We start from the raw sequence: 14729 nt of genomic DNA on the forward strand, positions 1-14729 counted from the left end.
ATGACGTCTCTGCGCTCATCACATGGTCCATCACATGATCTTTTACCATGGTAATGGATCATGTGACGAACCGTGTGATGAGCGCAGTGACGTCATCAAAGGTCCTTTTCCTGTGCACAGCAAAGAAGAAGACAGAAGAGAAGCAGGGCTGCACGATCAAGTGGATTAAGGTGAGTTATATATATTTTTTTAAATGTAACCCCTCCAGCCCTATTGTACTATGCATTCTGTATTACAAATACTATTATTTTCCCTTATAACCATGTTATAAGGGAAAATAATAATGATAGGGTCCCCATCCCGATCGTCTCCTAGCAACCGTGCGTGAAAATCGCACTGCATCCGAACTTGCTTGCTGTACAAGGGCCTACGTTGCGTGAAAAACGCAGAATATAGAACACGCTGCGATTTTCACGCAACGCACAAGTGATGCGTGAAAATCACAGCTCGTGTGCACAGCCCCATAGAAATGAATGGGTCCGGATTCAGTGCGGGTGCTATGCGTTCACACCACGCATTGCACCCGCAAGGAAAACTCGCTCGTGTGAAAGGGGCCTTAAGCACTCTTGGATGTAATTATTCCTCTTGTTTTAACCCCTTTGGGACACAGCCTTATTTCACCTTAAGGACCAGGCCATTTTTTGCAAATCTGACCAGTGTCACTTTAAGTGGTGATAACTTTAAAACGCTCTGACTTCTCCAGGCCATTCTGAGATTGTTTTTTCGTCACATATTGTACTTCATGTAGCTGGTAAAATGCAGTAAAAAAAAATGTATTTCTAAAAAAATTGACCCAAAAACTTTTTAACAATTGCAAATTTCCAAGTTTCAATTTCTCTACTTCTATAATACATAGTAATACCTCCAAAACTAGTTATTACTTTATATTCCCCATATGTCTACTTCATGTTTGGATCATTTTGGGAATGATATTTTATTTTTTGGGGATGTTACAAGGCTTAGAAGTTTAGAAGCAAATCTTGAAATTTTCAAAAACTATTTTTAGGGACCAGTTCAGGTCTGAAGTCACTTTGCGAAGCTTACATTATAGAAACCACCCACAAATGACCCCATCTAAGAAACTACACCCCTCAAGGTGTTCAAAACTGATTTTACAAACTTTGTTAACCCTTTAGGTGTTCCACAAGAATAATTGGAAAATAGAGATACAATTTCAAAATTTCACTTTTTTGGCAGATTTTCCATTTTTATATATTTTTTCAGTTACAAAGCAAGGGTTAGCAGCCAAACCAAACTCAATATTTATGGCCCTGATTCTGTAGTTTGCAGAAACACCCGATATGTGGTCGTAAACCGCTGTACGGGCACATGGCAGGGCGTAGTAAGAAAGAAATGCCATATGTTTTTGGAAGGCAGGTTTTGCTGGACTGTTATTTTTTTACACCATGTCCCATTTGAAGCCCCCCTGATGCACCCCTAGAGTAGAAACTCCATAAAAGTGACTCCATCTACGAAACTACACCCCTCAAGGTATTCAAAACTGATTTTACAAACGTTGTTAACCCTTTAGGTGTTCCACAAGAATTAATGGAAAATAGAGATACAATTTCAAAATTTCACTTTTTTGGCAGATTTTCCATTTTAATAATTTATACCCTTTAGGTGTTCCACAAGAGTTATTGGCAAATGGAGATGAAATTTCAGAATTTAAATTTGTTGCCAAATTTTCCATTTTAATCCATTTTTTCCAGTAACAAAGCAAGGGTTAACAGCCAAACAAAACTCAATATTTATGGCCCTGATTCTGTAGTTTACAGAAACACCCCATATGTGGTCATAACCGGTGTAGGGGCACACGGCAGGGCGCAGAAGGAAAGGAATGCCATACGGTTTTTGGAAGGCAGATTTTGCTGGACTATTTTTTTTTACACCATGTCCCATTTGAAGCCCCCCTGATGCACCCCTAGAGTAGAAACTCCAAAAAAGTGACCACATTTTAATAACTACGGGATAGGGTGGAAGTTTTTTGGTACTAGTTTAGGGTACATATGATTTTTGGTTGCTCTATATTACACTTTTTGTGAGGCAAGATAGCAAGAAATAGCTGTTTTGGCACCGTTTTTATTTTTTGTTATTTACAACATTAATCTGACAGGTTAGAGCATGTGGTATTTTTATAGACCAGGTTGTCACGGACGCGGCGATACCAAATTTTTATTTATTTATGTAAGTTTACACAATGATTTCATTTTTGAAGCAAAAAAATCATGTTTTAGTGTTTCTATAGTCTGAGAGACATAATTTTTTCAGTTTTTGGGCAATTTCCTTGGGTAGGGTATGATTTTTGATGATGGTTTTATTGGCACTATTTTGGGGTGCGTGTGACTTTTTGATCGCTTGCTATTACACTTTTTGTGATGTAAGCTGACAAAAAATTGTTTATTTAGCACAGTTTTTATTTTAAAGGGTTTCTACCACTTAGGCGTCACATATTTGGCTGTCAGACACTAGCGATCCGCTAGTGTCTGCTCTGGCCAACCATCCTAATATAATTGCTTTTGGGACGGTGGTTTGGCTAAAAAAACTACTTTTATTAATATGCTAATGAGCCTCTAGGTGCTATGGGGGCGTCATTAGCACCTAGAGGCTCCGTCTACCTTCAGAAACTGCCGCCGCCGAGCGCGTCCCTCCAGCCCGCCCATCTCCTCCTGAATGCGATCCTCGTATGTATTCTGCGCATGTGCAGTGAATGTCTGACCGCTTCCTTGCTCAGACATCTCCACTGCGCCTGCGCGATGACGCCATAGTGCTCCGAGGAACAGGCGCAGTGGAGATGTCTGAGCAGGGAAGCTGTCAGACATTTACTGCGCATGCGCAGAATACATACGAGGATCGCATTCAGGAGGAGATGGGCGGGCTGGAGGGACGCGCTGGGGGCGGCAGTTTCTGAAGGTAGACGGAGCCTCTAGGTGCTAATGACGCCCCCATAGCACCTAGAGGCTCATTAGCATATTAATAAAAGTAGTTTTTTTAGCCAAACCACCGTCCCAAAAGCAATTATATTAGGATGGTTGGCCAGAGCAGACACTAGCGGATCGCTAGTGTCTGACAGCCAAATATGTGACTCCTAAGTGGTAGAAACCCTTTAATTTTTTTACGGTGTTCATCTTAGGGGTTATGTCATGTAATATTTTTATAGAGCCAGTCGATATGGACGCGGCGATACCTAATATGTATACTTTTTTTTATTCATGTTAGTTTTACACTATGATTTCATTTTTGATGCAAAAAAAATCATGTTTTAGTGTTTCCATAGTCTGAGACCCATAATTTTGTCAGTATTTGGGCGATTACCTTGGTATAGGGTATGATTTTTGCGGGATGAGATGACGGTTTTATTGGCACTATTTTGGGGTGCGTGTGACTTTTTGATCGCTTGCTATTACACTTTTTGTGATGTAAGGTGACAATAAATTGTTTATTTAGCACAGTTTTTATTTTTTATTTTTTACGTTGTTCATCTGAGGGGTTAGGTCATGTGATATTTTTATAGAGCCGGTCAATACGGACGTGGCGATACCTAATATGTATACTTTTTTTTATTTATGTAAGTTTTACACAATAATATCATTTTTGAAACAAAAATAAATAAATAATGTTTTAATGTCTCCATAGTCTGAGAGCCATAGTTTTTTCAGCTTTTGGGCGATTATCTTAGGTAGGGTCTAATTTTTTGCGGGATGAGATGACGGTTCGATTGGCACTATTTTGGGGTGCATATGACTTTTTTATCGCTTGCTATTACACTTTTTGTGATGTAAGGTGACAATTTTTTTTAATTTAGCACAGTTTTTATTTTTTACGGTGTTCATCTGAGGGGTTAGGTCATGTGATATTTTTATAGAGCCGGGCGATACGAACCCAGCGATACCTAATATGTATACTTTTTTTTTATTTATGTAAGTTTTACACAATAAGCTTTTTTAAAACAAAAAAAATGATCTTTTAGTGTCTCCATATTCTGAGCCATAGTTTTTTTTATTTTTTAGGCGATTGTCTCAGGTAGGGGCTCATTTTTTGTGGGATGAGGTGACGGTTATATTGGTACTATTTTGGTGGGTGTACACCTTTTTGATCGCTTGCTGTTGTACTTTTTGTGATGTAAGGTGACAAAAAATGTTTTATTTAGCACAGTTTTTATTTCTTATTTTTTACGGTGTTCATCCGAGGGGTTAGGTCATGTGATATGTTTATAGAGCTAGTCGAAAAGAACGCGGAGATACCTAATATGTATACTTCACCCCACCCTATTTTTTACCAATTGTTTTTTACTTTATTTGGGGAAAATGACGTTTTTGTTTATTTTTTACTTGAAACTTGAAAAAAGAGATAAAAAGTGACCAAAAAGTTGTATGTACCCCAAAATAGAACCAATGATGATGGCAACTCATCCCACAAAAAATAAGCCCTCACACAGCTCCACTGAGACAATGGCTGTACGGGTGCCTCAGAGACTGGTCAATAGCTACATGGCACCCGTAAATTAATCAAAATCTGTGCCAAATGGCGGTCTTTCCCTTCTAAACCCTGCAGTGCAAACAGCAGTTTACACCCATATTTATGGTATTTTAGCATCCATCTGAACCTGCCTAAGAATTTAAAGGGAATGTTGTGTCTCAGATGGCACACACTGGGCACAATATATTGGGTACTGAAATGCCATATCTGTGGATTTTAATTTCGCACAGTCCCCTGCTCGTTAATTTATACAAAACACCTGTGGGGTCAAAATGCTCACTCCACTGCTCAAAAAATACCTTGGGGGTGTAGTTTATGATATCACTTTTATTTATTATTTCACTCCAGATGTCTCTACAGTTGTCAGCATAAGATGTGTAAATCCCCACAATGTGCCTCAAATACACATGGTGCTCTGTTACATCTGAGCCCTATGGTATGTCCAGGAAAAAGATTAGGGCCGCATGTAGGGTGTTTCTAAAACGAGGAAGCATGGCATAATAGTAATAAGGCTCACTTTTCACACTGGCACACAATGGGCACAGCATATTAGGCACTGAAATTACAGATCTGTGTTAAAATAGCAATTTTCACTTTGCACCATCTGCTGTGAATTTATTTTTGCAAAACACATGTGGGATTAAAATGCTCACTACACCACTTGGTAAATTCTCTGAGGGGTGTGGTTGAGCTTCTGCAGTTGTCAGTCAGTGCTGTATAAATTACCAAACATTGTGCCTTTTCTCTTCTGAGCCCTGTGGTGTGTCCATACAGCACTTTTTTGACCACATATGGGGTCTTGTCATGTGCAGGAGAAAATGGGTTACAAATTATGGCAGACATCACATTATGTTACCCCTCGTGTAAATGTAAAAAAAAATTGGCCTAAAGCAAAATGTTTTGTAAAATACAAATTTTTCATTTTTACTGCCAAGTGTTCTTAGGGGCTTCCATTGTAGGGGTACCTCAGGATGCCTTTAAATGCAACATGGCACCTGAAAATGATTCCAGTGAAATTCGCCCTCCAAAATCCATATGGCAATTGTTCCCCAATATTTTCTAGTACAATATGTAATTTTTCATTTTCACAGCCAAGTGTTTCTAAATTCTACGAAATGCCAAAATGCTCAATGCACCCCTTTAGAAATTCTGTGACAGGTATAAGTTCCAAAATGGGATCACATTTTGGGGGCTTCAACTGTAGGGGTACCTCAGGATGTCCTCAAATACAACATAGAGTGGCACCCAAAAACTATTCATGCAAAATCTGCTCTCCAAAAATCATATGGTACTCTTTCCCTTTTGATCCCTGTAAAAAAAAAAGGGAAATTTTGAAATTTCAACTCCATTAATTCTTGTGGAACACTTAAAGGGTTAACAAAGTTTGTAAAAATCCATTTTAAATACATTTTGGGGTGTAGTTTTTAAAATGGGGTCATTTATGGGTGGTTTCAATTATGTAGTCCCCTCAAAGTCACTTCATAAATTAACTGGTTCTATAAAAAGTGTGTTTTAGAAGTTTTATTTAAAATTAAAAAACATCTTAAAAATATAAATAAAAAAATAAATGATGCCAACATAAAGTAGACATATGGGGAATGTTAATAGCTATTTTATGAGGTGTCCCTATTCACCTTAGAGGCAGAGAAATTAAAATTTTAAAATTGCTAATTTTTGCTAATTTTTTATAAATTTTGGATTTTTTTAATAAATAAGAGTAAAACATATTGACTCAAATTTACCACTAACATTAAGTACGATGTCGCAGAATGGCTGCGATTTACGGGCAAAGGGGCTTGGTATTGATGGGGTTAAGGTTCCTTCAGCATTATAAATCCTAGAAATTGTACCTTGAGTTAAACAAGCTCTATGAAATAATTTCAAAGATATTTCGACCTTCAACATTTGTTTACTGCCCCTTCTCAAATTCACCCTTATTTCATACAATTTCTCTCTTGTCCAATAACACCCTAAATCTTGTTCTCATTTCAACATATTCTCCAGGTTATTGTCTTGCGAATAAATAAATGTCAGAGTACAAGCCCGCAATCATATCCCTACTCATACTGTCCAATACATATAACTTCTCAAGCTATGTTTCACAGATTCTTTTCACAAAATCAAAAAGCTTTAATAGCTTATAAAACTCCCCAACCAGAACTTCCCATTTTGATAAATAAGTATCTTACAATACCCTTCCCAATGCACCAATTAAAATTCTCCTCCTTTAACTCTGGCTCAAATAAATGATTTCCAAAAAATACCCATAACAATAGATCCTACAATTAAAAATTTACTTCTCCCATTAACCCTTTCCTGATGAGGCGATTTTTAGTTTTTACGTTTTCATTTTATGCTCCCTGTCTTGCCAGAGCCATAACTTTTTTATTTTTCAGTTCACTTTTTTTTTTAAGGACAAGTTGTACTTTCTAATGCCACCATTTAATAGTGCATAGAAGGTAGTGAGAAGTGGTAAAAATTTCCAAATGGGCTGGAATTGGAAAAAAACGCAATTCTGCCAAAGCTTTACGTATTTTTTTTTTCATTATGCAGTAAAACTGACTTGTGCTCTTTATTCTCGAGGTCAGTACGAATCTGGTGATACCACATATGTATAGTTTTTCTTGTGTTTTGATAAAAAAAAATATCCACAACTTGCTGCAGGACCACTTTATGGGCAAGTTTGTAGAAGCTCCCACTAGAGGTCGATGCTCTGTTGGATCTGGTAATTTCTAATTCTGCAGAGCTTGTTGGAAATGTTATTGTTTGAGAAACACTAGGTAATAGTGACCACTATATAATTGTATTCCCCCTAAACTATATGAAGCAAACTGTATCAGGCAGAGCAAAGACACTGAATTTTAAAAAGTGTAATTTCCCTGGGTTGAGGACAGCATTTCAGGGATTAGACTGGGAGCAGCTACTGTCACATAATAATACTGAGGATAAATAGGAGAGCTTTGAATCCACATAGAGTCATTGCACAAAAAAATGTATTCCTATAAAAGACAAAAAAAAGGGCATTTAAAAAAATACAAATCTGAGGGGTCAGCTGTAGCGTTTGAAGTTTACAAAAGGCTGAATAAAATCTGTAGAAATTTGATAAAATTATCAAATATACAAAGCGAACAGAGGGTGGCAAAAGAGAGCAAAACGAATCCCAAAAATTCTTTCAATATATAAATGCTGAAAACCCAAGGTCTGAGCAGGTAGGTCCCTAAATAATAGTAAAGGGGGTAGTCTCTGAAGATAAGGAAAAGGCAGAGTTACAAAATGTTTTTTTTAGCTGTGTTTATACAAAAGAAGAGAAAGTAGCTGATATCTGTGGTGTTGGGGCTGTTAGTACATCAATTATATATTTAATTGGCAACTAGAGATATGGTCCAAGATAAGTTAAATAAGGTAAATGTGAACAAGGCTCCGGGTCCAGATGGATTACACCCAAGAGTGCTTAAAGAGCTCAGTTCAGTCATTGCTGTGCCCCTGTTTTTAAAGATTCTCTAGGTACTGGTACAGTGCCAAGTGTTTGGCGCAAGGCAAATGTGGTGCCCATATTCAAAAAAGGATCTAGGTCCTCCACAGGTAATGATAGACCTATAGGCTTGGAAAGTATAGTTTGTAATTGGATTGAAAACTGGCTGAAGGATCGAGTCCAGAGCTTTGTGGTCAATAATTCCTATTCAGAATGGTCCTGGGTTATAAGTGGTGTACCCCAAGGTTCAGTGCTGGGTCCTCTATTATTTAATTTATTTATTAATGATATCGAGGACAGGATTCATAGCACCCTTTCTTATTTTTGCAGATGACATTAAGCTGTGTAGTACTATACAGTCTATGGAAGATGTCCATAAACTACAAGCTGACTTGAACACTCTGAGTTATTGGGCATCAACTTGGCAAATCAGATTCAATGTGGATGAATGTAAAGTTATGCATCTTGGTAGTAATAATCTTTGTGCTTCATATGTCCTAGGGGATGTAACACTGGGTAGTCACTTATAGAGAAGGATTTGGGTGTCCTTGTAGATCATAGATTGAATAACAGCATACAATGTCAATCAGCTGATTCTAAGGCCACCAAGATATTGTCATGCATTAAACAATGCATGGACTTGCGGGGCAGTGATATAATACTACCACTTTACAAACTTTAACACGCATTGGTGTGGCGTCATCTGGAATATGCAGTTCAGTTCTGGGCACCAGTGCATAAAAAGGACGCCCTGCAGCTGAAAAAAGTACAGAGGAGAGCGACTAAACTGATAAGGGGCATGGAGGGTCTTAGTTATGAAAAAATACTAAAATAATTGAATGTATTTAGTCTTGAGAAGAGACGTCTAAGGGTGGACAATATATAAATGGGCAATACAAAAAATACAGTGAAAAACTGTTCTATGTAAAATGCCCTCAAAAGACAAGGGTGCACTGCCTCCGACTGGAGAAGAAAAAGTTCAGTCTCCAGAAGCATCAAAACTTCTGTGGAAAAGACTTCCTTAGGACGTGGTCACAGCAGGAACAGTTGACAGTTTTAAAAAGGGTTTAGATGAATTCTTAAAACTTAAAAACATTAATGCTTATGAAAATGTGTAGAAATCTTAGTTTCATTTCCTTCTGGGATTCACGTCCCCACCTATCCCTTGGTTGAACTTCATGGACTTATGTCTTTTTTTCAACCATATTAATCAAAATAACCAAAATAAATATCAATAAAACTTTTTTTTCACTTTTTTTTATAGTTCTCATAGGAAACTATAACAAGCAATCATGGATTGCTATTTTCATAGTCTCCAATGAATTAGCATTGGAGTCTATGAGAAATTGACTATGCTGCTATGGTGCCTTGCAACTACTATGCAGCAGCCTCCTGTCAGTCTGAAAGACAGGGGCTGCCGCATACATGCTCTGGCTCCTCCATTGCCACATGGGGAAGCCAGAGCATACCACAGCATCTGAGAGATTAAAATTCCATGATCGGCATTACCATTAGTAATGGTGTGCGCCGCTGTTCTCCTGCTTACCGCTGCGGTCCTGGGTGCCGTGTTCAGCAGTGATCTGCTGCCTGTGCTTCCCCATTCACCGCTGCAGTCCTGGGCTCTGTCCTTGCAGGTACTGTTTGTTCTGGGATCCACGCCACAGTTTCCTTTCAGCCCTGGCCACAACATGCTTGCTGCTTCTTCCCTGCAGCACTTACATAATGGATGGCATGCGTCATTTCCTGTGCTTTATGGGTTAGATCATGTGACCTCGCTGACCAATTCTAGCCCTACTGCATGTCTATAAGTGGCTCAGCCCCCTTCCCAGATGTCTAAGTGTCAAGGTCCTTGTGTCCTGCAAAGGTTGCTGATATCTCTTCTTGTGTTCCTGTGTACCTGACCCGTGCTTGTGTTTCTGAACTTCGCTACCTGTTTGATCCCTGCCTGCGTGCCTTGACTCTCCTGTTGCCTTCCCGGATTGCCTGACCTGTACCTGTGCCGTCTGCCCTGACCTATTGCTTGTTTGACTTCGTCTCTGCCTCATCCTTCGGTCCTGCACTGTTGCTCCTGGTTACGGCTCGGCCTGCTGACTATGTCTGTATCTCTGGTACCTAGCCTGGTAACTCCTGGTCCGCCTGAACCAGCTGCATCCTGTGACAATCCTTCTCAAGAGGTAGCGACCTGGTGTTCCTCTCGGGAAAGCCTATTCCCACCATCAGGGGTACTGTGAAGAATGAGGGGTTCACTTAGACAACGACTTTAGGTAGGGAGGTAGAAGGTAGGACACGTGGTGTGTCAAATGTGGGGAAGGGGTTAATCCCCCCCCCATAAATTTAAAGAAAAATCCACCTCTGGGGCTTCTCCCAAGCACTCTATTTTAGGTTTTCCCATGCCCTTAAAACTACCTCACACTTTAATGGATAAATTAAAGCCTCTTCTAAATCCACCCATAATGGCCTCAGTCCTACTGTACTTGTCCTCATTAGCTATGCTGCCTAGGCTCCTTTACAATGATTCAACAATTTATTACGTTCCTTGAAGCTCTTGGTCGTTAATTATTCTATATAAACGTAAAGAAATCCCTTTGCAGTAAATCCAAATAGTCCCTAATCATTTTTTTAGGCTAACTACTTTAATCCTACCCATAATGCATACTTGTTTCATGCAATTATTCTCTGTGGCCACCCGCACCCTGGAAGAAGTCCAAGGTGTAACACTATGCCTTAGACTTTTTCTGCCCATTCATCAGCGCAGGGCATGCTATGAATGGCACAGACAGCTCACTGAATGTAGGCAGGCTATTATAGATAAATGATAAAGTACATGGAAGATATGTTATATTAGTATTCAGGGTAAATGGCCATGTTGGCACTTCGCGATAAATAAGTCAGTTTTGGATTGCAGTTTGGGCATTCGGTCTCTAAAAGGTTCACCATCACTGTCCTATAATTACATTGGCATTGGTACAAATGATCTCTCAGTCTGGTTCAGTAGGCTACACAAACATGGAGAAGACTGACAACTTGACAGTAGTCCCAAAGACAGTCATTGACACTCTCGACAAGGAGGGTAATCCACCAAAGGTCACTGCTAAAGAATCTGTCTGATCACAGGGTGCTGTAACCAAGCATATTCATAGAAAGTTGAGTGTAAGGAAAAACTGTGGTGAAAAATGTGCACAAGCAACAGGGTAACCACAGCCTTGAAAGAATTGTCAAGAAAAGGCTATTTAAGGATTTGGGAGAGATTCCTAAGAAGTGGTCTGCGACTAGTGTTGTCCAAAGTCCTGTTTTCAAATAAATGTAAATTCTGCATTTCATTTGGAAATCAAGGTCCCAGAGTCTGGAGGAAGAGTGGAGAGGCATACAGTCCTTGTTGCTTGAGATCCACTGTGAAGCTTCCACAGTCAGTGATGGTTTGGGAAGCCATGTCATCTGCTGGTGTTGGTCCACAGTGCTCTTTCAAATCAAAAGTCAGTGTAGCCGTCTACCAGGATATTTTAGAGCACTTCATGCTTTCCTCTGCTGCCAAACTTTTTGGAGATGCTGATTTTATTTTCTAGCAGAACTTGGCACCTGCCCACACTGCCAAAAGTACCCAAAAGTACCAATACCTGGCTTAATAACCACTGTAGCATTGTGCTTGATTGGCCACCAAACTTGCCTGACCTAAATCCTATATAACCTAAATAGAGAATCTATGGGGTATTGTCAAGGGGAAGATGAGAGACACCAGACCCAACAATGCAGATTAGCTGAAGGCTGCTATCAAAGCAACCTGGGCTTTCATATCACCTCAGCAGCACCACAGGCTGATCGCCTCCATGCCACACCACATTGATGCAGCAATTCATGCAAAAGGAGCCCCGACCAAATATTAAGTGCATGTACTGTACATACTTTTCAGTAGGCCAACTCTTCTGCATTAAAAATAATTTCTTTAATTGGTCTTATATAGTATTATAATTTCCGGGGTTTTCATTAGCTGTAAGCCATAATCATGAACATAAAAAAAAAAATAAACGCTTAAATATTTCATGAAAATATAATGAATCTATATAATACATATTCATTTTTTTAATTCAATTACAGAAATAAATTTACTTTTTTAAGATATTCTAATTTATTGAGATAAATTAATATTTATCCCTTTGTACAAAACCAAAATTTAACTCTATAAGCTTCTGCCCATTTTCCACACATTAAAATACATTATTTCTGACATTTAAACACAGCTCTGATAATATTCCAAAATCCTAATAAATTAGGGAAAAAAGTAAGAGGTTTTGATTATGTCAGCAAAAAATCGTCCACAAAAAAGCTTAATTTATACTCTTTCTCCCTATGCCTGAAATATGATTTTATAACAAGACACGGAGGCTTCGTATTGCATAACACTTTCTTTACTTCATTCCCAGCAGCAAAGAGTTAACATAAAAAATTAAGGGCAAACCCCCAAATAACCCCTCCCATAATCAGTCCATAAATAGGTCTTCCTTCAACACATCTTCCTCTTTCTTTGCTGCTCCCCAGCAGATGAGTACCTCTTATTCTTATTGTGATTTTATTGTATTGCTTAAGCGCTAGAAGTTTTTGTAAACCTACGACCTTTGTTGTTTTATCATTGATATTTTGCCCTTAATCTCTTTGCCCAGTATATTTCTGTCCTTCTGTTTTAGCCTATTTTCGTTTTTTGTCTTTTCTCTTGCCCAGTTCAAGTTTCCTTCTCTCGCTCGTTGAGCACTGTTTTCCCTTCATTTTCGCTCCCCCCCCCCCCCTTTTCGCCTTGTGCCTTTCCCTCCTGTACCTTGTCTGGCCGGCGCCATTGCTCCTCTGCTTCTTCAGTGTTCGCGCTGCTTGCCGTTCGAAATCTCGCGATATCGCGGGATTTCGGCGGCGTTCACTTGAGGGGCAGGTCGCGCCGGGCCCGAGATTCTCGGGCGCCATCTTGCTTCACCCGTCTGCCTCCTTCTGTTGCTGGCAGCGCAGGCGGTTTCGACCGCCATCTTATTACACCTTGTTGAGGGGGGGCGTGTTTTCTTCCCCCCCCCCCTCCCTCTTCCTGTTCCGGTCCTCCGTCCCTGCACGCCGCATCGTTGCCTGAGGCTGTCTGCGCTTAGTCTCGGCTGCTTTATTCTTGTTGGTCTGTGTGTCCCACAGGAGTGACTAACTCCTTATCATGTCTCTCCCCAGTGACGTTCCCCTGCCCCTGGTGAATCCTACCCCCAGCCCCATTACGCCACCTACTGATTCTAACCCCAGGCAAGCTGAACCTCAGATTCTGGATTTGTATCAATCCATTTCTTCAGCTATTGCCAGCGCCATGGGTAATATGTCCAATATTATTTCTCAATCAGTTTCTCAGGCGCTTAGAGCGCAGAACCCAGTCACCACTCCCGCTGCTGCCCCGGCTCCTGTTACCTCCAGAACTGTTGATGCAGATGGCTTAGTTCCATCAAGAGACGACGTGCCAAGGTCACGTAAAAGAGCCTGCCCGCGCCAGGCGGAAAAAGCGCGTCACTGGAAGTCCGCTCGGTCTCGCCCCGAGCCTAGTTCTGACTCTGATATTGAGTCAAATGAGGAGGATTTGAGTGAGGATCTTTACGCCTCTGATATGGACCTAGAAGGGGTCCAGGTGGCTGACGGGTTTACGGGTTTCTCCCCCCCTCCCCCCCCTTCTGGCACAGGTCCAGAAGCTGGTACCTCGGGTCCCGACTCCCTTGTTGATCCGCAGGGTGAACCCCTGTTTGACCCTGACAGCCTGCACCATCCCAGGTCGGCTGAATGGTTGCCCATCCCTCACGTTGCCCAATATTTGGAGAATAGAGTGAGGAAACCGCTCTCCAAAGAGACCCGGAATAAGTTGAAGGCAGAATGCCCCCGCCCCCTAATACCAAATAAGGTGTGCGAAACACCAAATGTGGATCCCAAAATGATCCAGTTCCTTTCAAAGTCGGGCTTTAACCCCCGCAAAGGCCTTGATTCGGCCCTCCGGGCTTGTCAGGACAAGCTCCTAGACAGCCTGGGACCCCTGACAAAAAAATTTGAAATGGCGGAAACTGCCAGATCTGAGGGTACGGCCATAGACCCAGAAGAACTAAGTGGCTGGGCGCAGCGCGCCATTTGTTTGATAGGGAATGTCAATTCCTCCCTCTCCATCGAACGGAGGAAAGCTCTTCTTATGAAGATTGAGCCCAAATTGTCCAATATGGCGCTGACTGAGGCGGGCAAGGAGGCTCAGGGACTCCTTTTTGGAGATAATTTCATCAAGGATTTAGGAAAGTTTGTGGGAGCGTTTACCGCTCTTGACAAGGCACAAAGCTCCATGCGCAGGGTTTTCCAGGGGCGTGTCTCTAGCAGGGCCGGCAGCTTCAGGGGCCGTCTGTCCGGCCGTGCCCATTTCCAGTCGCGCGGAAACGCTCGAGGCCCCTATCATCAACGTTCGTCATTCCAGGACCAGAGGCAGCAGTCCTCCTTCTTCCCTTCTAGGGGCCAATCTTACCGTCCAAGGGGATTCAGAGGCGCTGTTGGCTCCAGACGTCCACTCGGTAAGTCCTCAAAATCTATGGTTTTCTTCCAGCCATTGTATCGGGGGCAGACTCCGACATTTTTTGTCCGCCTGGAGCCGTGTCACATCCGATCCGTGGGTGCTGGCCACGGTTCAAGGTTTCCAGATATAGCTGGTGGTTGCGCAGTTGTCACTTCCAGAACCTCATCCGCTGGTCTTGGCGGACTCGGCCCGGTCTCTCTTAGACCTGGAACTCCATTCCCTTATGGT

This window comes from Bufo gargarizans, chromosome 7 (genome assembly GCF_014858855.1).
Source record: "Bufo gargarizans isolate SCDJY-AF-19 chromosome 7, ASM1485885v1, whole genome shotgun sequence".
Classification (NCBI taxonomy): Eukaryota; Metazoa; Chordata; class Amphibia; order Anura; family Bufonidae; genus Bufo; species Bufo gargarizans.